The 21,985-nt window shown below is 46.2% G+C and overlaps 1 protein-coding gene across 1 annotated transcript in view; it reads right to left on the bottom strand.

The window, feature by feature from the left end:
• The window catches only part of lingo3a (leucine rich repeat and Ig domain containing 3a), a 131,083-nt gene extending 113,499 nt beyond the window's left edge, over positions 1–17,584 (bottom strand). The window contains exon 1 of the mRNA XM_034180225.1: positions 17,466–17,584. The gene's annotated coding sequence lies outside the window, so the exon portion shown is untranslated. The remainder of the gene's footprint in view (positions 1–17,465) is intronic.
• Positions 17,585–21,985: the final 4,401 nt, after the last annotated feature.

Genomic DNA, 21,985 nt, shown 5'->3' with positions numbered 1-21,985 from the left:
CAAATCTTGCTGATTGCTACACAGGTGATTTATCTGCCATGTGAAAGGCCGACTTTGATTCTCTGGGTGCAGCTATGGGCAGCGGATAATTGGGCCGTTTTCTGGGCAATGAACACAGATGTGTTCTGACATCACCCAGGAACTCGGGACAGGATGTGCCGGAATGAAACAGAAACACACGCACACACACACACACACACACACACACACACACACACACACACACACACACACACACACACACACACACACACACACACACACACACATCAACTACATCCTGACACACAAATAATTCACAAGGTCTTTTCAAACTGTTTGCTCTGACATACAGACATTTCCAACATCGCGCTGTGCTTTGCCCACTGAGATGGTGCAGAGGGCACCAAAGTGTTTCTGATAAACCGTTTCAACGTGTTTGAAAAGAAGCAACGAGATAGTAAGGTACAGGGCAGAGAGAAACGGACTGCGTGTGAAGATGGTAACACAGAAACAGACTGACCCCTGACTGATCAGCGCCTTTATTAAAACGTGAAGCTGAATAATTCATTTTGAACCCGAAACAAGTTTGCAAGAGAAATGAAGTGTCTCATGCAAAGCTGTACTTCTGTGTCTCATCTGGTTCCCATGTTAAATTCATCACATTTCTCTGACTTGTCGCGTTCTCTTCAAGTTGTGGCCCACAGTAAAAAGGTACACCTGGCAAACTGAGACCGTGTGATGGGGGCGTGAAGGAGACTTGAATATGTACGGCTGCATGCAGAGACGTTCATCAACACGCAGATCGACCGTAGCCGAGTGTTATGCCTTTGAATTGTTTGACAATTTAAATCAATAAAAGAATTTTTCTTTGATACATTAATTTTATTCCTTTGCTACTTAAAGTCTCCCCCCCCCACACCACCAAAAATATTAGAAAAAATTCCACCTACAGTGCCTCCAGAAAGTATTCACGGCGCTTCACTTTTTACACATTTTGTTATGTTACAGCCTTATTCCAAAGTCCATGAAATTAATTTTTCCCCCTCAAAATTCTACACACAATGCCCCATAATGACAATGTGAAAAAGAGTTTTTTAATTTATTAAAAAAAAAAAGAAAGAAATCGCATGTGCTTAAATATTTCCAGCCTCTGCTATGAAGTTCAAAATTGAGCTCAGGTGCCTCCTGTTTCTACTAATGATCCTTGAGATGTTTCTACAGCTTAACTGGAGTCCACCCGGGGTAAAATCAGTTTATTGGACATGATTTGGAAAGGCACACACCTGTCTACATATAAGGTCCCACAGTTGACAGTCAGAGCACAAACCAAGCATGAAGTCAAAGGAATTGTCTGTAGACCCTTGAGACAGGATTGTCTAGAGGCACAAATCTGAAGAAGGGTACAGAAACATTTCTGCTACTTTGAAGGTCCCAATGAGCACAGTGGCCTCTATCATCTGTAAATGGAAGAAGTTCAGATCCACCAGGACTCTTCCTAGAGCTGGCCATCGTCTAAACTGAGCGATCAGGGGAGAAGGAACTTAGTCAGGGAGGTGACCAAGAACCCAATGGTCACTCTATTAGAGCTCCAGCATTCCTCTGTGGAGAGAGGAGAACCTTCCAGAAGGACAACCATCTCTGCACCAATCCACCAATCAGGCCTGTATGGTAGAGTGGCTGGACAGAAGCCACTCCTTAGTATCAGGCACATGGCAGCCCACCTGGAGTTTGACAAAAGGCACCTGAAGGACTCTCAGACCAAAAGAAACAAAATTCTCTGGTCTGATGAGACAAAGATTGAACTCTTTGGCGTCATGTTTGGAGGAAACCAGGCACCATCCCTACAGTGAAGCATGGTGGTGGCAGCATCAGGTTGTGGGGATGTTTTTCAGCAGCAGGAACTTGGAGACTAGTCAGGATTGAGGGAAAGATGAACGCAGCAATGTACAGATACATCCTGGATGAAAACCTGCTCCCGAGCGTTCTTGACCTCAGACTGGGGCGACGGTTCATCTTTCAGCAGGACAATGACCCTAAGCACACAGCCAAGATATCAAAGGAGTGGCTTCAGGACAACTCTGTGAATGTCCTTGAGTGACCCAGCCAGACCCCAAACCTGAATCCAATTGAACATCTCTGGAGAGATCTGAAAATGTCTGTGCACCGACGCTCCCCATCGAACCTGATGGAGCTTGAGAGGTGCTGCAAAGAGGAATGGGCAAAACTGCACAAAGATAGGTGCACCAAGCTTGTGGAATCATATTTAAGAAGACTTGAGGCTGTAATTGCTGCCAAAGATGCATCAGCAAAGTCTTGAGCAAACGCTGTGAATACATACGTACATGTGATTACTTGTTTTTTTTTTGTTGTTTTTTTTTTTGTTTTGTTTTTTTAATAAATTTGCAAAAATGTGAAAAAAATCATGTCATTATGGGGTGTTGTGATTTGCATGTGATTTGCATGTGCATGAGCCGGTCTACGGCAGGGATGCATCATTTTAGATGCACTTCAATAATCCAATAATCAGAAAACATAGTTTACATTCTTTCATTTCATAAACTGGATTTCTTTCTCAATCCAGAGAACAGCAGGTCCTGAGAAAAGAGCAGCGAGAGACAGCGCGCGCGCTCTCTCTCTCTCTCTCTCTCTCTCGTGCTGACACAAGAAACGGGATATTTAAATGGGAATACTTTCAACTTTTTTTGGGGGGGGGCACACACAATGGACTCTGAGCTTTGCGATCTGATCTTACGAGCCCTGATGAGGCAGCAGCTCGTTGTCCGCTGTACTTCTGGAAACGTGAGTGCTGTTTGCTTTTCATGTACCATTTTGAGAACGAAGCGCATTTCCACTATACCAAGAAAAAAAAAAGTCGTCAGGAGTGGACTGTGAGAGGCAGAAAAACAGCGGCAAGTGCTACATACGTGGCAGTAAACATACAGTAAGCAACCATATGCAACTGTAAGCGAGACTAGGAACGCAACCATGCGCCATCACACACCAGCCTACACAGGGACGACGCCAAATCCGAGCAATTTTCCAAGCGTACTCCATACGCATCACAAAGCAACTATATGCAAGCCCAGTGTGAAAGGGGCATAAATTAAACTCTGAATTTTGACTGACTTGAACTTGTATGTTAAGTAAGCAAAACTTGAAAGAATTAAGTAATTGGATAGATAGATAGATAGATAGATAGATAGATAGATAGATAGATAGATAGATAGATAGATAGATCGATCAATCAATTTTTTTATATAGCGCCAAATCACAACAAACAGTTGCCCCAAGGCGCTTTATATTGTAAGGCAAGGCCATACAATAATTATGTAAAACCCCAACGGTCAAAACGACCCCCTGTGAGCAAGCACTTGGCTACAGTGGGAAGGAAAAACTCCCTTTTAACAGGAAGAAACCTCCAGCAGAACCAGGCTCAGGGAGGGGCAGTCTTCTGCTGGGACTGGTTGGGGCTGAGGGAGAGAACCAGGAAAAAGACATGCTGTGGAGGGGAGCAGAGATCGATCACTAATGATTAAATGCAGAGTGGTGCATACAGAGCAAAAAGAGAAAGAAACAGTGCATCATGGGAACCCCCCAGCAGTCTACATCTATAGCAGCATAACTAAGGGATGGTTCAGCCCTAACTATAAGCTTTAGCAAAAAGGAAAGTTTTAAGCCTAATCTTAAAAGTAGAGAGGGTGTCTGTCTCCCTGATCTGAATTGGGAGCTGGTTCCACAGGAGAGGAGCCTGAAAGCTGAAGGCTCTGCCTCCCATTCTACTCTTACAAACCCTAGGAACTACAAGTAAGCCTGCAGTCTGAGAGCGAAGCGCTCTATTGGGGTGATATGGTACTACGAGGTCCCTAAGATAAGATGGGACCTGATTATTCAAAACCTTATAAGTAAGAAGAAGAATTTTAAATTCTATTCTAGAATTAACAGGAAGCCAATGAAGAGAGGCCAATATGGGTGAGATATGCTCTCTCCTTCTAGTCCCCGTCAGTACTCTAGCTGCAGCATTTTGAATTAACTGAAGGCTTTTTAGGGAACTTTTAGGACAACCTGATAATAATGAATTACAATAGTCCAGCCTAGAGGAAATAAATGCATGAATTAGTTTTTCAGCATCACTCTGAGACAAGACCTTTCTGATTTTAGAGATATTGCGTAAATGCAAAAAAGCAGTCCTACATATTTGTTTAATATGCACTTTGAATGACATATCCTGATCAAAAATGACTCCAAGATTTCTCACAGTATTACTAGAGGTCAGGGTAATGCCATCCAGAGTAAGGATCTGGTTAGACACCATGTTTCTAAGATTTGTGGGGCCAAGTACAATAACTTCAGTTTTATCTGAGTTTAAAAGCAGGAAATTAGAGGTCATCCATGTCTTTATGTCTGTAAGACAATCCTGCAGTTTAGCTAATTGGTGTGTGTCCTCTGGCTTCATGGATAGATAAAGCTGGGTATCATCTGCGTAACAATGAAAATTGAAGCAATACCGTCTAATAATACTGCCTAAGGGAAGCATGTATAAAGTGAATAAAATTGGTCCTAGCACAGAACCTTGTGGAACTCCATAATTAACTTTAGTCTGTGAAGAAGATTCCCCATTTACATGAACAAATTGTAATCTATTAGACAAATATGATTCAAACCACCGCAGCGCAGTGCCTTTAATACCTATGGCATGCTCTAATCTCTGTAATAAAATTTTATGGTCAACAGTATCAAAAGCAGCACTGAGGTCTAACAGAACAAGCACAGAGATGAGTCCACTGTCCGAGGCCATAAGAAGATCATTTGTAACCTTCACTAATGCTGTTTCTGTACTATGATGAATTCTAAAACCTGACTGAAACTCTTCAAATAGACCATTCCTCTGCAGATGATCAGTTAGCTGTTTTACAACTACCCTTTCAAGAATTTTTGAGAGAAAAGGAAGGTTGGAGATTGGCCTATAATTAGCTAAGATAGCTGGGTCAAGTGATGGCTTTTTAAGTAATGGTTTAATTACTGCCACCTTAAAAGCCTGTGGTACATAGCCAACTAACAAAGATAGATTGATCATATTTAAGATCGAAGCATTAAATAATGGTAGGGCTTCCTTAGATAGATAGATAGATAGTTAGATAGATAGATAGATAGATAGATAGATAGATAGATAGATAGATAGATAGATAGATAGATAGATAGATAGATAGATAGATAGATAGATAGATAGATAGATAGATAGATAGATAGATAGATAGATAGATAGATAGATAGATAGATAGATTTGAATTCCATTTATTTTTATTGCTTCAGTAAAGAGATCAGCTAGAATCCTTCTGAAGATCAAACTTTAAAGTGATGATGGAATAGATCTCATACATGTTTAGTGAGTGTGGCCTGATTACAACAGCACAGACAATGCAGAAAGAAAAGGTCTGCATGTGCATGTTGGCAAAACATGATGATATCACGATTGTTACAAGTCTCACAGTCACCTTTGTATACACCCATGTATAATTACAGGAAAAACCCTGCAGGTTATATAACAGGCTGTCAAATATAAAGTCTGTGCACAAGCTTAGCATATTAAATTTTAATTCGTTCTCTCCTCTTTTTGCATATAAAACAAATTGCCTCTGCTGTTGCAGAGGTCTGGAGCTACACATGGAGTGTGCCGTCGGGATTTCTGCCACAAAGCAAATACCTGAACAAAAACTGTATCATCTCTCAAAATCTAGACAGTTAACACTGACAGGTGAGCTCAGCCAATGAGAGGCTGGGAAACACCAGAATTAAGTAATCATGTGTGAAAATAGCAATTTAGACAATAAATTACGCAGGCCAGGTGCCCTCCACCAACATATCTGTGCAGCTCTGGTTCAGATCATCCGGGCTTATAAACTGTTATGAAGATGTAAAGAGGAGCCTGTTATGTTTCGGACGCGGTCGGAGCACCGACCCAGCGTTTGAAAGGACCCAGCATAAAATAAGCAGAGCACGGTTCAAAGGATAACAGAATTTAATAAACATAATAGTGAGTGACGTGCTAAACAACTAAAAAGTCCGCGGTCTGGTGAGGTGGAAACATGGCGCGCTCTCAACAGCGCAAACGGTCCGGAGCCACAGCAGTTCGGACCCAGGGACCCCGCCGACACCCCCCAGGTGGCCGCGACAAACCAAGTCTGTGAAGAAAGAAAACATGGAGGTGAGTCCAACTCCACACAGAGAGACACAACTCAAAGGTGCACGCAATCAGCAAACACTTCCTGGCTTAAAGCTATACATCAGCTTCTCATCCTGCAGGCACGGAACAACTCAGTTCAAATCTCCACTGCAGCAGAAGCTGATTAGACAATTAGCATAACGTGACAGCTCAATAACACAAGGTGTGAGGGACACCAAATCCACTGTCATTACTTCATAAAAGTCACCAAAACCAAATTACCTCAGGAAGTGTGCTGAAGAGCATGAGACCTCACCCAATCCTCCTTCACAGACTGTGGCGTCAAACCTGGAGCGGTCTCTGCGTCCGTGATGGTGAGATTGTTCTCCTGACGTCGATCTCACACATCTGCTCACAAGGTCGAGTCTCTGGCAATCACACACTGTGCATTCAAGGTTTAAATGCAGCAATCTCTGATCAAGACAGAATACACCACAGCTGTGAGTCCTGATGACCTGCATGTGAAAACAAGCCTCAGGTGTTCAAGGTGAGGTCCTAATGCTCAGCCACTCAGTCCTGAATGCATACCACCTGGTGGGAGAAACAGAAAACAAAAACCAAGCCAGCCAAACACCCCAGCCCACAACAGAGCCGATCTTTAATAATCACCAACGGTGAAATGTGAGGACATAAGGCATTAGTGTTGCACAAATAAAACACCTGTGACCTTCACGTTACTTTGTTTTACTGTAATTCTTACTTCTCTTCATAAACACGCGAACCACACGCATGCCATGTATCGGTGGGAGGGGAGCGGGGGAGCGCGCGAAACACACGCATGCCATGTGTTGGTGGGGGGAGGGGAGGGGAAGCATGCGAACCACACGCACGCCATGTGTTGGTTGGGGGGAGCGCACAAACCACACGCACACCATGTGTTATGGAGGGAGCCAACACTCTGGCACACCACATGTGCACTTGGCAACTTCACAGTTGTGGGGGCACTTAGACAAATTTCACATCCACCTCGAAATTGATCATCTGCTGACTGTTTTCATGTTAACAGTGCAAATGGCCACACATTTTCTAAGTGCCAAACAAGCGGTGTTAGATGTTCGTGTGTGTCAGCTGGAATTTGGCCGACACCTGCTGGGAGAGGGTTCGATGGGCTCTCACAGCGCACACTCTCTCTTTCAGCCGCTGGTGTGTACAAATAGCTGTAGCGACACGTGTATGAGGCGTTAGAGGCCAATTTTGCATGCCAATTTTTCACAATTGGCATGCAATTGCTCCTTTGTGCGCTAGTCGACTTAAATCGTGTTATGTGTGAAGGGGCACTTAGTCATTTCAAGACTATGGGGATGTGAGGGTGAGAGAATAATTAATCTGCTCTCAATTGTGAACCACTTAAACATATAGAATATGAAGCCCCTCGTGGTGTCTTTAATGTCTGGGAAAAATGTGGCGTTTCAGGTCAGCTCAGTGTTTCTGTGCGTCAAAAAAAAGCACTGTAACACTATGGCCCGTACTAAAATGTATTCCAAGTGTTAATCTACTCTTCTCCATAATTACATAATTGAAGAAAGCTAATTAAAGTGCTGTCTCATCTGCAGGGCCCGAGGAGAGCCGCTCTGCAAGATGTGTGTAATCTGAGTCACAGGATTCAACAGTCCAGAATGCAGCGTGACGGCCTTAATATCAGAGCCCGAAATCTGAAACACCGCAAGCAGCAGGTAACAGTATTTCTGGATTCAATTATTCGGTTTATACATAATAGAAAAGGTGTCAGTGGGTGAAAAATATTCCCATTTGCTTTATTATATTATTCTTTTAAGATATGAGTGAACATCTTCAGTTAGTTCAAATGTAAATAAACTCATCTCTAGGAAATAAGTTCATTTTGTAACACATTTTGTCCATAGTTTTTCATAATTTGTATTTTAACAAATTATAACTCACTTTGGTGGTGGGGTTGGTGTTCACGTGTACCTTCCTTGTTTTTTGCTTGGATTTGTGTTTTAGCAGCATTGCTCAAAAACTGGTCAGGTCTGGTCCATGAGCTCGTGGGGTTCACCACCGGATCCATACCACTACAGGTCCTGGATGACAATCAGCCAGGCAGACAACAGGCCCATCCCTACCTCTCAAAGTAACCATGATGTATCTTCCATAACCAGGCGATACATAAGCGTCCTCCTGGACTTCTTCAGCTACAATACTGAGACACCTGCATGCTGGATCACATCCAGAGAAACACTCCACATGGACAAAATATGGTAGCTGGCACTTCCTCTCAGTGCAAGTGATACTCCTCAACTCAGTCTTCCAAAGTACACAAAGTCATTCCAAGGGTCCCAAAGGATCTTGTACCAAAGACACGCAGGTAACTGAGGTCACTGATTAGTGTCCAGGTCTCACAGCCACACACTAAGATGAGACAAACCAGGACTCCACAGACTTGGACAAAGATCACGTCACCCAATGCCTCTGTCCAGTGACCTCATTATTCCATAAGCTCTTCCTGGGGATCTCACAGGCCATGCATCCAGAAACATGAACGTCACTGGCTCAAAAAAAAACAAAAAAAAAAACATGAAATGTTTTTTACAAATCTTTGGGAAAAGGTTCTGGCAGACTTTATTAACACCACAAATAAAAAAAACTTTTAGAAGTATGTGAAATACTCGACTGCAGGCTTTAAAAATGCATCGAGTCAGCATAAGTAATCATTCACCAGCTCTCTCCATCTGGACCGTTTGTCCTTTGAAGGAGCAAAATACTTTGCAGAACACATTAGAAGCTGATTGATGGTGCTGAGTGAGGACAGCGATGCTGAGGCGCTGTTGTGCCACACGTTTATGTTGCGTGGTCAGAACTATGATGCTGCAGTGCTCACAAAGGCAAAAAGGTTGCATATCATGGACATACTGCAGACTGCGGCACAAATGCCCTTTACGGCGAGCGTGCCTCCTCTAGCTCGGAGATGACATGGTGATCATGGGTCACAGCACCACTGTGGAAATTTAATGTTTCTCAGGCCATAATACACAGACACGCACACAACGTGCAAATCATCTGCCGGAGGATGAAACGTGCCACAGACCCCTTCTTATCTGTCCTTAGAAGATAAGCTCACGTTGTTGTTTTTTTTTTTTTTTTTCCTACAGCTCTCCAACTGCAAGCCATCAAACGTGTAAGTTCTCCACACACCTTTGATTTGACTGATTCATCATTTGTAAGAAATTATTTTAAAAATTATGTCCAGAAGCAATGAATGAGTGACCAAGGAAGTTAAAAAAAAAACACCTCCATTTGCTCAAAATAGAAATAAAATAGTGCTAATAACTCTGAAGATAAAATACTCCTTTATTAGTCCAGCATCAGGAAATGGGCGGCGTCACAGCAGCAGAGGGAACAGTAACTGTGTAGAGTGAAACTAGAAGCCTTAGTGTCACGAGCGAAGCAGCCAGAAGAGACACTTTGGTTCATTAACCAAAACAGCCCCACCCCGACACACACACTGAACAACAAAGGTCAAATCAGGTCAGGTCAGGGAGCATTTGTTCTTTGTACACACTTACAGCATCCACCGCACTATGACATCACCTTAGGTTCTGGACTGCAACCAGCCAGACAGACACCTGGTCTGTCTTTCCCCACCTCTCTGAAGTAACCATCTTTCCACTACAGCCAGGTGTAATGTGGGCATCTACTTGTCCTTCTCCAGCTGCTGAGGTCCTCAACACTGAGATACCCGTGTGCTTGATCACACCCAGAGAGACTGGCCACAAGCCCAACACGGGTCAACACGGAATCTTCAGCTGAAGTTTTTTCAGTGGTGGATAAATGTTGTGAGTAATCAGAAAATGCATTAATAAATGCACTGTTTGCTGCATTTTCTTTTGGGTAATTTGTGGGAAAATGAATTTCTCTCATAAGATCCAATCGCCAAAGGTCAGTTATGTGCTCAGAGGTGTGATTAATAGGTTTTAATAGGTTGTAAAGGAGGAAAAAGAAAAACCAAATCTCCTGAACACAAATCTTTAACTCAGTAAAAGTGCACATGTGTGTGTGTGTGTGTGTGGGGGGGGGGGGGGGGGGGGGTTCTGTTACACCAAAATATAAATTAAACTGAAAGCTGTCTTTTTGAGATATGCTGACAGCCAAACAAACTTTTCCTCAACAGAGATACAGAGATCATCTGTGCAGCTGTCAATCAAACGCAAGCACTGCTTTCATCAAAAACAAAATTATAGTTTTGGAAAAGGCAACAGAGAAATAAATAACTGGCATATTAAACAAATACATTCACAATGACAAACACTTTACTGGCTAATCAGTAAGTGATGTTTCAGCACTAATGACAGTTTAATACTCAAACTTTAAACAGCATTTCTGGTGGTGGGGCGGGGGGGGGTGGATGGTACTCTCCAAATTAAAATCTCAGCCCAGACTCCAGGAATCTCTGTCACGGGGGTTGATCTATAGCGGAGAACATAGTTTTATGGCCGGCCGGCACTTCAGCCTGCCAGCAGCAAAGGAAATACATAAAATGAAATGAGCCAGAGAGAGCGACAAGTGTACTAACAGCCCAAACACCCCACACTTCATCACATCTCAGAGTTTAATGTGACATTTTGCTGCTCTCCACGTCTCTTAAAACACTGTCATACTTTAATTTTAAATGTTGAGTTTTTAGGTCATTTGGTCTTATTTTACACAGCTTTATTCAAACTCACTGTGGTGTGAAATCTCCAAAACGTACCGTAACAACACGACTTCCTGAAGAACACCGTGCAAATAAAAGCACTTGTACACCTACAACGATGAATCCCTGAGTTTAAGTATTTATGTAATGCCACAGCCCACTCAGAACATTCTTTCATCAAGTGACCCACAAAATATCAAATATGCATCACCCAAAGATATAAAAAAAACGCCTTCTTCTCGCTACATTTGTTTCTTCTCTTCGTCGTCTGTGCTTTCACAGCCTGTCCACTGTTGTTCACAGTCACACAGCTCAAATGAAGCAAATATTTCTGAGCTCACAATAAGCAGCAAACTGACAGAAAGCTTTACAATTTTCAACAAAATGATCATAAAGTTAACACAATGGATTCAGATGACCGGCTGTTTCTGCTGGATGATGGTGCAGGTGGACAGCACGGTTTATTCTGCTGTCATGTCAAAAGTAGACTAGTCCTGACGAAGCCAACAGAACCACATGGTCCGCAAACAGCAGAGACGAGATTCTGTGGTTCCCAAACCAGACCCCCTCTACACCCTGGCTGCGCCTAGAAATTCTGTCCATAAAAATAATGAACAGAACCGGTGACAAAGGGCAGCCCTGGCGGAGGCCAACGTGCACTGGAAACAGGTTTGACTTACTACCGGCAATGCGAACCAAGCTCCTGCTGCGGTTGTACAAGGACCAGATAGCCCTTAGCAAAGGACCCCGGACCCCATACTCCCGGAGCACTCCCTACAGGGTGCCCCGAGGGACACGGTCGAACGCCTTCTCCAGATCCACAAAACACATGTGGACTGGTTGGGCGAACTCCCATGAACCCTCGAGCACCCGATGGAGCGTGTAGAGCTGGTCCAGTGTGCTGCGACCGGGACGAAAACCACACTGCTCCTCCTGAATCCGAGGTTCAACCATCGGTCGAATTCTCCTCTCCAGTACTCTGGAATAGACCTTACCGGGGAGGCTGAGGAGTGTGATCCCCCTATAGTTGGAACACACCCTCCGGTCCCCCTTCTTAAACAGAGGGACCACCACCCCGGTCTGCCAATCCAGAGGCACTGTCCCCGATGGCCACGCGATGTTGCAGAGGCGTGTCAGCCAAGACAGTCCCACAACATCCAGAGACTTAAGGTACTCAGGACGGATTTCATCCACCCCAGGAGCCTTGCCACCGAGGAGCTTTCTAACCACCTCGGTGACTTCTGCCTGGGTAATGGATGAGTCCGCCTCTGGGTCCCCAGTCTCTGCCTCCTCTTCGGAAGACATGACGATGGGATTGAGGAGATCCTCGAAGTACTCCTTCCACCGCCCAACAACATCCCCAGTCAGGGTCAACAGCTCCCCACCTGCACCGTAAACAGTGCCGGTGGAGAGCTGTTTCCGCCTCCTGAGGCGTCGGACGGTTTGCCAGAATCTCTTCGAGGCCGACCGATAGTCCTCCTCCATAGCCTCCCCGAACTCCTCCCAGACCCGAGTTTTTGCCTCTGCAACCGCACGGGCTGCGGCACGCTTGGCCTGCCGGTACCTGTCAGCTGCCTCTGGGGTCCCACCTACCAACAAAGATAAGTAGGACTCCTTCTTCAGCTTGACGGCATCTCTTACTTCCGGTGTCCACCACCGGGTTCAGGGATTGCCGCCGCAACAGGCACCAGAGACCTTGCGACCACAGCTACGAGTGGCCGCATCAACAATGGAGGTGGAAAATATGGTCCACTCGGACTCCATGTCTCCAACCTCCCCCGGGTTCTGGGAGAAGCTCTCCCAGAGGTGGGAGTTGAAGACCTCCCTGACAGAGGGTTCCGCCAGTCGTTCCCAGCAGACCCTCATGATATGTTTGGGCCTACCAGGTCTGACCGGCTTCCTCCCCTCCCAGCAGATCCAACTCACCACCAGGTGGTGATCGGTCGACAGCTCTGCCCCTCTCTTTACTCGAGTGTCCGAGACACGTGGCCGAAGGTCAGATGATACGACTACAAAGTCGATCATCGACCTCCGGCTCAGGGTGTCCTGGTGCCACGTGCACTTATGGACACCCTTGTGCTCGAACATGGTATTCGTGATGGACAAACTGTGACTAGCACAGAAGTCCAACAACTGAACACCACTCGGGTTCAGATCGGGGAGGCCGTGCTTCCTGATCATCCCCCTCCAGGTCTCACTGTTGCCACCCACGTGGGCGTTGAAATCCCCCAGGAGAACAATGGAGTCCCCAGTCGGAGCACTATCTAGTATCCCTCCCAGGGACTCCAGGAAGGTTGGGTACCCTGCACTGCCACTCGGCCCATAGGCCAAGACAACGGTGAGAGACCTGTCCCCGACCTGAAGGCGTAGGGACGCGACCCTCTCGTTCACCGGAGTGAACTCCAACACATGGCAACTGAGCTGGGGAGCAATAAGCAATGCAACCCCAGCTCTCCGCCTCTCCCCGTGGGCAACGCCAGAAAAATGAGGCGTCCAGCCCCTCTCCAGGAGTTGGGTACCAGAGCCCATGCTGTGCGTGGAGGTGAGCCCGACTATCTCTAGTCGGTATCTCTCAACCTCCCGCACAAGCTCCGGCTCCTTGCCCCCCAGTGAGGTGACATTCCACATCCCAACAGCCAGGGGCTGTGAGCATGGACCAGGCCGCCGGGCCACCCGCCCTCGACCGCTACCCAATCCTCTCTGCACCCGACCCCCATGGCCCCCTCTGCAGGTGGTGAACCCACAGGAGGGCGGGCCCACGTTGCTCCTTCGGGCTGAGCCCGGCCAGGCCCCATGGGCTAAGGCCCAACCACCAGGCGCTCGCGCGCGAGCCCCAACCCCAGGCCAGGCTCCAGGGTGAGACCCCGGCTCCGCCATACAGGTCCTTGATCTTTCACTGGTCATGGAGGTTCTGAGCTGCCCTTAGTCTGACCCGTCACCTAGGACCTGTTTGCCTTGGGAGACCCTACAGGGAGCACAAAGCCCCCGACAACATCCAGCTCCTAGGATCATCCGGGTACGCAAACTCCCCCACCACGATAAGGTGGCAGCTAGAGGGGGAACATTCTGTTCATATGGTAGTATAATGACTCAGAATGATAGGGACATCTAAGTCAAATCTGAGAATATCTAATCAAAGTTTTTTTCTGCGGTTGACATATAGACAGTCTATAAGGTTTATGTGCTGTGTGCAAGCAACAGCTCCGAACCAGGTCGCTGGTACCAGGTAATGTAAATGAAGCCGTATCTTGCTGAAAGAAGGCAAAATATGGCTGTTTTTAAACAGCTTTAATCTATTTTCAAATGAATTTTTGTCATTAGTAGAACCCTTCAGCACAAACGTAAACACAACAGACAAGATGAATCATAATAAATGGCTTTTAAAGCTGTGGTTTGAGGCCTATTTCAGTATCAAACGGCTGAATCCTGTGAAATTTAACGTAATGAGGTCATCCAGGCTTTATCATGATCACTAATGTCAGCTCCAGCTGCGGTGTCTGAAAATAAAAGACTTGTACAACTCAGAGACTCTCTCAGCTTTGCATTCAGGTTACAGCTCCATCCAAACACCTCTAACGACATCATAGGAGGCGGACAGCAGGACCACAGCCAGCGCCTGGAGACACGTCACCGTGCACTCAGCTTATCCGACAGCCACTCATAGGGCACCGTGTCTCCTGTCAGCACTCAGCAACATCTTGTTGACAAAAGATGCAACTCTGCTTCACCGCTGTCCATTATGAAAAGCCATAGCTGAACACTGTGTGGCGGTGCATTAAGAGTGTTAAGCTGAGGTGATGTCACTGCTGAGACAGAATCAAAATAGGAATGTCAGTGTCACCAAAGTGACAGATGTAAGCTGTCAGCAGACATTTAATTATGGAATCAAATAGAAATGATAAGCAGCACTTTGAGGACCATTAAGTGCAGCTGTATAGTTGCATTTACGTCATGTCAAAAGTGACATTTGTCCAAGTGGTGTCCAAATGCTGGTGACCGTAGGCTGCAGAGCCCTGCAAGCCTTAACACGACTAAACAGGTGGAAGTGGACTGATGAGTCAATGATAAACTTTGCAAACAACAAGACAGCATTAGGGCGTGTGTTTTCCACAGGTTAGCAGTTGTTACTTAAATTTAAGTAATCTTAAATTTATCTTGCGGTATCTTGAGTCAACTTGTGTTAATGTGGTTTAAGAACAGATGTGGCCACATGTTGCACAAGTGCAATTCTGTTGTCCATCACAAGAAAGTGTTTATGCCTAACACCCCCAAAACCAGGTCTAAAGTCCAGTACTGTCTAGTTCTTCATTTAAAGCGTGCAACACTCAGATACGGCTCACAGTGCACGTGGACCCTGCCCTCCTCCAACGGTGCATTAATATGCAACATAATCTATCTGCAGAATTTCTATGATATGATTGGAAAAGCACTCAATTTCGTGCATATTCCTACAAAATCACACATGCACGCACAACACGTTACACATTTAACATTCAGAAATGTCCATTTGCATTTTGATTAGGTTTAGGGTTACAGTTAAGGTTAGAATAACAATAATAATAAGTAAAAGATGACTTCCCACTTTATATTTTCAGATGATCTTGATATCGGTGATGTCATCACACCTCCTGCAGGGGTGCTGAAAACGGGAGAATAAGGAGAAGGATCCTCGGGCCCCATGAATGACTGGCACCCAGAGAGGCCCCTAATACAAGTATAATCCTGGCAAAATAATATGGGGGCAGCCCAGGAAGATTTCTTTCAATGGGGCCCAAAATCCCTGGCAGCGCCCCTGGCCTCCCAGAGGAAAAAAAAAATCATTGTAAGCCACACAACAAATATGTATGCCATTTGTATGTTTTACTACAAATGTGTTTGTGAGAACAGGCTGTCATATGATGGCATATTATGACCACTGAAGGGGGAAAAAAACAACGCGAGGTGTAAACAATATAAACGTTGCAGAACCACTGCAACATGCGATCTGTTCTCAATATGACCAAAGTAGGACACTGTGTCCATATTCTCAGTTATCAAAGCTAAGTTTTCGGTGTAGTTAGCTTCTATAACCACTAATCTGCTAACTGAAAACTTAACTTTTATAACGCAAAACCGAGAAAGTGCAAAAAAAAAATTAGCAGAAGTTACAGCTAACTTTTAGTATCGACTATCTAGTATCGACTACACTGTCAGCTACTAATAAGCCAGTTTAGAGTTTAAGCACCGCACAGCTTCTGTCTTTACACAGCCTGCCCGCTGTGTCCTTTACTTTTCACACACAACAACACAGACGTGTGGCGGGAGACATGAAAAGCAAGGCACTTTTCACTCATGGTTTCATTTATAAACAAAACTAATTCTGGAGAGTTTATTGACATTAACGGCAACTCTGTCATTTTTACAAAGTGAAAATATCACACCTCTTTCAAAGTAATGCACTAGTTCTGAAGGTCTGAGTGTTAACAGACACACGTGCCAAAAGGCATCATGGGAAATGAGCCTCCTCTCAGTCAAGCCCCCCCACAAGTCAAAATGCATAGAACACTGCCAACTACTGGATGGCAGTGTGAATAGTGACCAACGTGTGATTGTTGGTCACTATTCGTTGCGCTGAATCACACTTCACAAACAGAATTTTCAGTTTTGCAAATGCCTTTTTTTTACAAATAAAAAAATGACGTATTTACAAATACACATTTATTTGTATAAATCAACACACACTTGAAGTTTGAAAGAGTTTGTTCTCTTTATATGTACTTTCTATATGGTGAGTCACAATATGGTAACATTCATTGTTTTTTTAGTTATTGCAGTCACAAACTGGAGGGTATGGACTTTATCTTTATCTATATAGCTAGCTATTTATTGAATTTTACTGGGCCTGTTCCTAGGCTTTTACAAAGACAAGGAATTTCCCAGTTTCAGCTGCCAAAGTATGGAATAATTCTTTGAATGTTATGCATCAGTGTCAGACCTGCAGCAGAAAACTATTCAGCTAAGTCAAGAAAAATTCAGTTGATTTTCAGAGCTGAGCTAAGAACAGAACAGAGTGGGAATGAAGGCAGAGACGGAGCAGTGTGAGGGCTGAGCAAACAGCAGCCTATATGTGGTGCAAACAGCCGGCACCAAGCTTCCAACAGTGAGGCATCGATCAGAGGACACTTCCTCCTTTGTCACCCACCCTTAGAACACTGAAACCTTATTGAGAAATGTCAACAAAAAGACACACAGCGTAGAGAGAGAAGACTTGGACATGGAGGCTCAAGAATCATCAACAGAACTGTAGAGCCACTGAAACGTAACGACAGCCAGCGTCCGAGTTACAGCACAGATCAATCACCCAGAACAGACCGCAAGCACACTGTCACCACGATGACAGGGTGAATGTCACACACATCAGGTCACGGTGATGACAGGGTGAATGTCCCACGCATCAGGTCACCATGATGACAGGGTGAATGTCCCGTGCATCAGGTCATCCGATGAGGTTCCCCTGCTACGTATGACGCGCAGACACAAACAGTAAAAGGAAGAGAGAGAACAGAGGAGGAGCGGGCACAGGCTCTCTGAGGGAACAGATCACTTAGTGCAGTGGCTGATGGGACGTTGGCTCACCCAGGACTGGAACTTGATCGTTGGTCCATCCACATCTGGATGCCCGGAGGTGCTCGTTGCTGCTGGCGCTCTGCTCCGGTTGGGTTTGTGCAGAATAATTTTGCTCGTCTAGCCTCTCCAGGCAGTGAGCTGCTCCTCCACCTCCTCCTCTCGCAGGAGCAGCAGCTGGATCGGACTGTGTTCACTCACCTCTCCTCTCTCAGTCTCGCAACAGCGCTGCTGTTAAATTATCTAACGCCTTCCTCTTTGTGCTGTGGAGACAGCAGACGCTCGTCTGCAAGCAGGCTGTCTGTCTGTCTGTCTGTGTATCTGCAGTGAGCTCAGAGAGGATATGGACAACTGTGACTGTCTTGGTATTTAGGTTTGAAATAGGACCCGGCTGCTGCTCAGTTGCACCTCTCTCTCTCCCTCTCGCTCTCTCTCCCTCTCTCTCTCCCTCTCGCTCTCTCTCCCCTCTCTCTCCCCGTCTCTCCCTCGCCTCTCTCTCTCTTCCCGTCTCTCTCCCTCTCCTCTCTCTCTTCCCGTCTCTCTCTCTCCTCTCTCTCTCTCTCCCCGTCTCTCCTCTCCTCTCTCTCTCTCCTCTCCCTCTCCTCTCTCTCTCCCCGTCTCTCCTCTCCTCTCTCTCTCTCTCCCTGTCCTCTCTCTCCCTCTTTCGCTCTCCTCTCTCTCTTTCCCCAGTCCCTCTCTCTCTCTCTCTCTCCCTGTCTCTCCTCTCTCTCCCTCTCCTCTCTCTCTCTCTCCCCATCTCTCCTCTCTCTCTCTCCCTGTCCTCTCTCCTCTCTCTCTCTCCCCAGTCCCCCCCTCTCTCTCTCCCTCTCTCTTTCTCTCTCTCCCCCCTCTCCTCTTTCTCTCTCCCTCTCTCTCTCCCCCCCTCTCTCTCTCTCCCTCCTCTTTCTCTCTCCCTGTCTCCCTCCTCTCTCTCTCTCCCTCCCGTCTCTCCCTCTCTCTTTCTCTCTCCCCGTCTCTCCCTCTCTCTTTCTCTCTCCCTCATCTCTCTCTCTCTCCCTCATCTCTCTCTCTCCCCCGTCTCTCTCTCTCCCTCTCCTTTCTCTCTCTCCTCTATCTTTCTCTCTCCCCCTCTCTCTCTCCCCATCTCTCCCCCCCCTCTCTCTCTCTCCCCCGTCTCCCTCTCCCTCTCCTCTCTCCCTCCCTCTCCCTCTCCCCCCTCTCTCTCTCTCCCCCTGTCTCTCTTCCCCCTGTCTCTCTCTCTCTCCTCTCTCTCTCCCTCTCTCCCTCTCATCTCTCTCTCTCCTCTCCCTCTCTCCCCCTCCTCTCTCTCTCCTCTCCCTCTCCTCTCTCTCTCTCCCCGTCTCTCCTCTCCTCTCTCTCTCCCTCTCTCCTCTCTCTTTCCCCAGTCCCTCTCTCTCTCCTCTCTCTCTTTCCCCAGTCCCTCTCTCTCTCTCTCCCTGTCTCTCCTCTCTCTCTCTCTCTCTCCCACTCCTCTCTCTCTCTCCCCATCTCTCCTCTCCCCCCTCTCTCTCTCTCTCCCTGTCCTCTCTCTCCCCTCTCTCCCCAGTCCCCCCTCTCTCTCCCTGTCTCTCTCCCTCTCTCTCCCTCCTCTCTCTCTCTCCCCCCTCTCTCTCTCTCTCCCCCTCCTCTTTCTCTCTCCCTCTCTCCCTCCTCTCTCTCTCTCCCTGTCTCTCCCTCTCTTTCTCTCTCCCTCCTCTCTCTCTCCCTGTCTCTCTCTCTCCCCTCTCTCTCTTTCTCTCCCCCCTCCCTCTCTCCCTCCTCTCTCTCTCCCCATCTCTCCCTCTCTCTTTCTCTCTCCCTCATCTCTCTCTCTCTCCCTCCTCTCTCCCCGTCCCTCTCTCTCTCCCCCGTCTCTCTCTCTCTCCCCGTCTCTCTCTCCCTCTCCTTTCTCTCTATCCTCTATCTTTCTCTCTCCCCCTCTCTCTCTCCCCATCTCTCCCCCCCTCTCTCTCCCCCGTCTCCCTCTCTCTCCCCCCGTCTCTCTTCCCCCTGTCTCTCTCTCTCTCTCCCCCAAGTCTCTCTCTCCGTCTCTCCCCCTGTCTCTCCCCTCCCTCTCTCTCCCTCCTCTCTCTCTCCCTCTCCTCTCTCCCCTGTCTCTCCTCTCTCTCTCCCCCATCTCTCTCTCCCTCTCTCCCCTCTCTCTCCCTCTCCCCCCTCCCTCTCCCCCTCTCTCTCTCCCTCTCTCTCCCCCCCTCCCCCGTTAAATTGTGTTATTAACAACGGAGCAGGTCTCAGCGACCACATTAGTTCTCTGCTTCTCTGTTGATTTACTGCAAACAAAACTAAAGCCTTAGTTAGTTCAGGCCAGCTGATTCTGCTATGTTTTCTCTCTGTCTGAGGTGCTACTGATGAGACTGGGGAGTCTGGGGCTGCACACTGAATGACTGGACGGGGTGTGACCCATACTACACGGATGACACCAAGAACTGGGGCAACACAATCACAATTGTCAAACAGGAGACTTGTTGGACTTCTTTTACCAAACCTGATATGGCAGCTTCTTGCTGTCTAAATTGATGTGCTAGTTGCACCCTGTTTATGTTTTGTGTGTTTTTGTTTTGTTTTCTTGTCTCTGTCATTTGTTCGAATGGCCTGAGCAGTGGGCCACCTCTCTGAGTCTGGCCTGCTTGAGGTTTCTTCCTCATTGCCATCAGACGTAATTTTTTCATACCACTGTCCCCTGTGTGCTTGCTCAGGGGGTTGGTAAGGTTGAACCTTACCCATGTGAAGCACCTTGAGGTAGCTTTGTTGTGATTTGCTGCCACATAAATAAATTGAATTGAATGTAATTGAGACTGGGGCTTTGTGTTAGTTATACCACTTGCATTGTGAGGAAATATCAGCTACAGTAGTTTGGCTATGTGGCACATTTGTCAGTGTCGAGGACCCCGGCATCTGGATGCCCACGTTTCACTTGTCTGCTGCAGATATCTATCTGCAGAGGAGCAAGAATAACTTAGCAAAAATAAGAACTTTCAAGGAGCAAGAATAAACCGGTTTCTGCTTGGATGGGCTCCATCCAGCACCCAAGGTGGTTCCGTGGTGTAGGGGATGCAGTGAAGTGCAACAAAAGTACATGCTCCCAGACTTTGCCTGAAATTATTCAAAGTGACACCAGCATTTGATGATGTCACATGCAAAGGGGGGAAAAAATCACATGTATTTATATTCCGTGATTATGGAACCAATCAGATATTTTATATGTAGCTCAAACCTGTAAATGAAATTCAGATTTAATTCCCATTTATTTATTTACTCATTCATGTATTTATTTGTTGCACGTTTAGATAGCTTTGGATGTACAGATAATGCAAGAGTTTTTTTTTTTGTTTGTTTGTTTGTTTGTTTTTTGTACCAAGAAAGTGCTACTTTCAATTAATTTATCAATTCATGCAAGTTAGCTTGTCTTTTTTTATTCCTAACTGGCCAATCCCTTTGAAATTCAATGTAGGAAAATTGAGTATAGGGCCCACATTAAATGCAGGTTTGCATCATGTTAATACAAATTCTACTGATATTACTAATAGGTCTAAATGAAAAATAAAGGACAGGTCACACAGCAGCAGGTGGCACAATCGCTCCGTGTTAGTGTGTCCACTAGGTGGAGTTTGTGGAATCCGTAAGACAAAGGTAGCAGCAACCATTCATTTTCTCCAAGATCATATGTAACAACACCTCCTCAGTGAATTTCAGTTTTTCAATTTCAATTTCAGTGCAACTGTATTCACCTCCAGCATCTCTGACATCACTTTCTTTCAGCTACTTTGACTGCTGCACAAACCAGATGTTACGACACACAAGATTAGCCCCAAACACGGAGCAAGCACAAGATAGTGGATGAGCATCAGTAAAATGTATTGCTGTCACTTGTGTGGACTGGAGTAGGCACTGAAGCAGATCGGACATTCGGGCCACAGAGGTGAGCATCAAGAGAGACAGGACTACGTAACAGTTTGTAGCTTAGCTGTGTGGTTGTGGTCTGTGAGCACAGAGGTTAACTGCAGCAGCGGTTTGTGATGATCCTGAACACAGACAGCAAATTAATCAATGAACCAAGTTCAGAAATTCGCAAAGCATCTGAATAAGAATGAAGACTAGCTATTTCTGGATACCAGGGGGGTAAATCTTTCACAGGTGCATCGAAAAACTGGGGTTAATAAACCGTCACTGATGACCCGAAGAGAAGCAGGAGCATCAAATGAGCTACGTGCAACTGAGGAGTAGAGGTCTGGTGAACATACCCACAGATCCTGCTACATAACGGCCCATTTATACTGAGTCCATGAGCGTGTGCGATCGAACAATGGCCTCTGCTTGCCGTCACTCTCAATGGGGTTGCAGGCTGGTCACAGTGAGGTCTACATGGTCGGAACAAAGATCCCTCCTGATTGCCATCACTCTCCATCACTCTCTAACGGTCTCCAACAGGTGTGCCAGTGCAGCAGTTGTGTGACCAGTTAACAGATACATGGGTCTCATAATCTGTCTTGTTAACTCCCATAATTTCCAACCCACTCCCAACCTGATCCTGTGGGTCGTAACAGACTTTC

The sequence above is a fragment of the Thalassophryne amazonica genome, chromosome 10 (genome assembly GCF_902500255.1).
Source record: "Thalassophryne amazonica chromosome 10, fThaAma1.1, whole genome shotgun sequence".
NCBI lineage: Eukaryota > Metazoa > Chordata > Actinopteri > Batrachoidiformes > Batrachoididae > Thalassophryne > Thalassophryne amazonica.
This window is presented reverse-complemented; position numbering and strand designations above follow the sequence as displayed.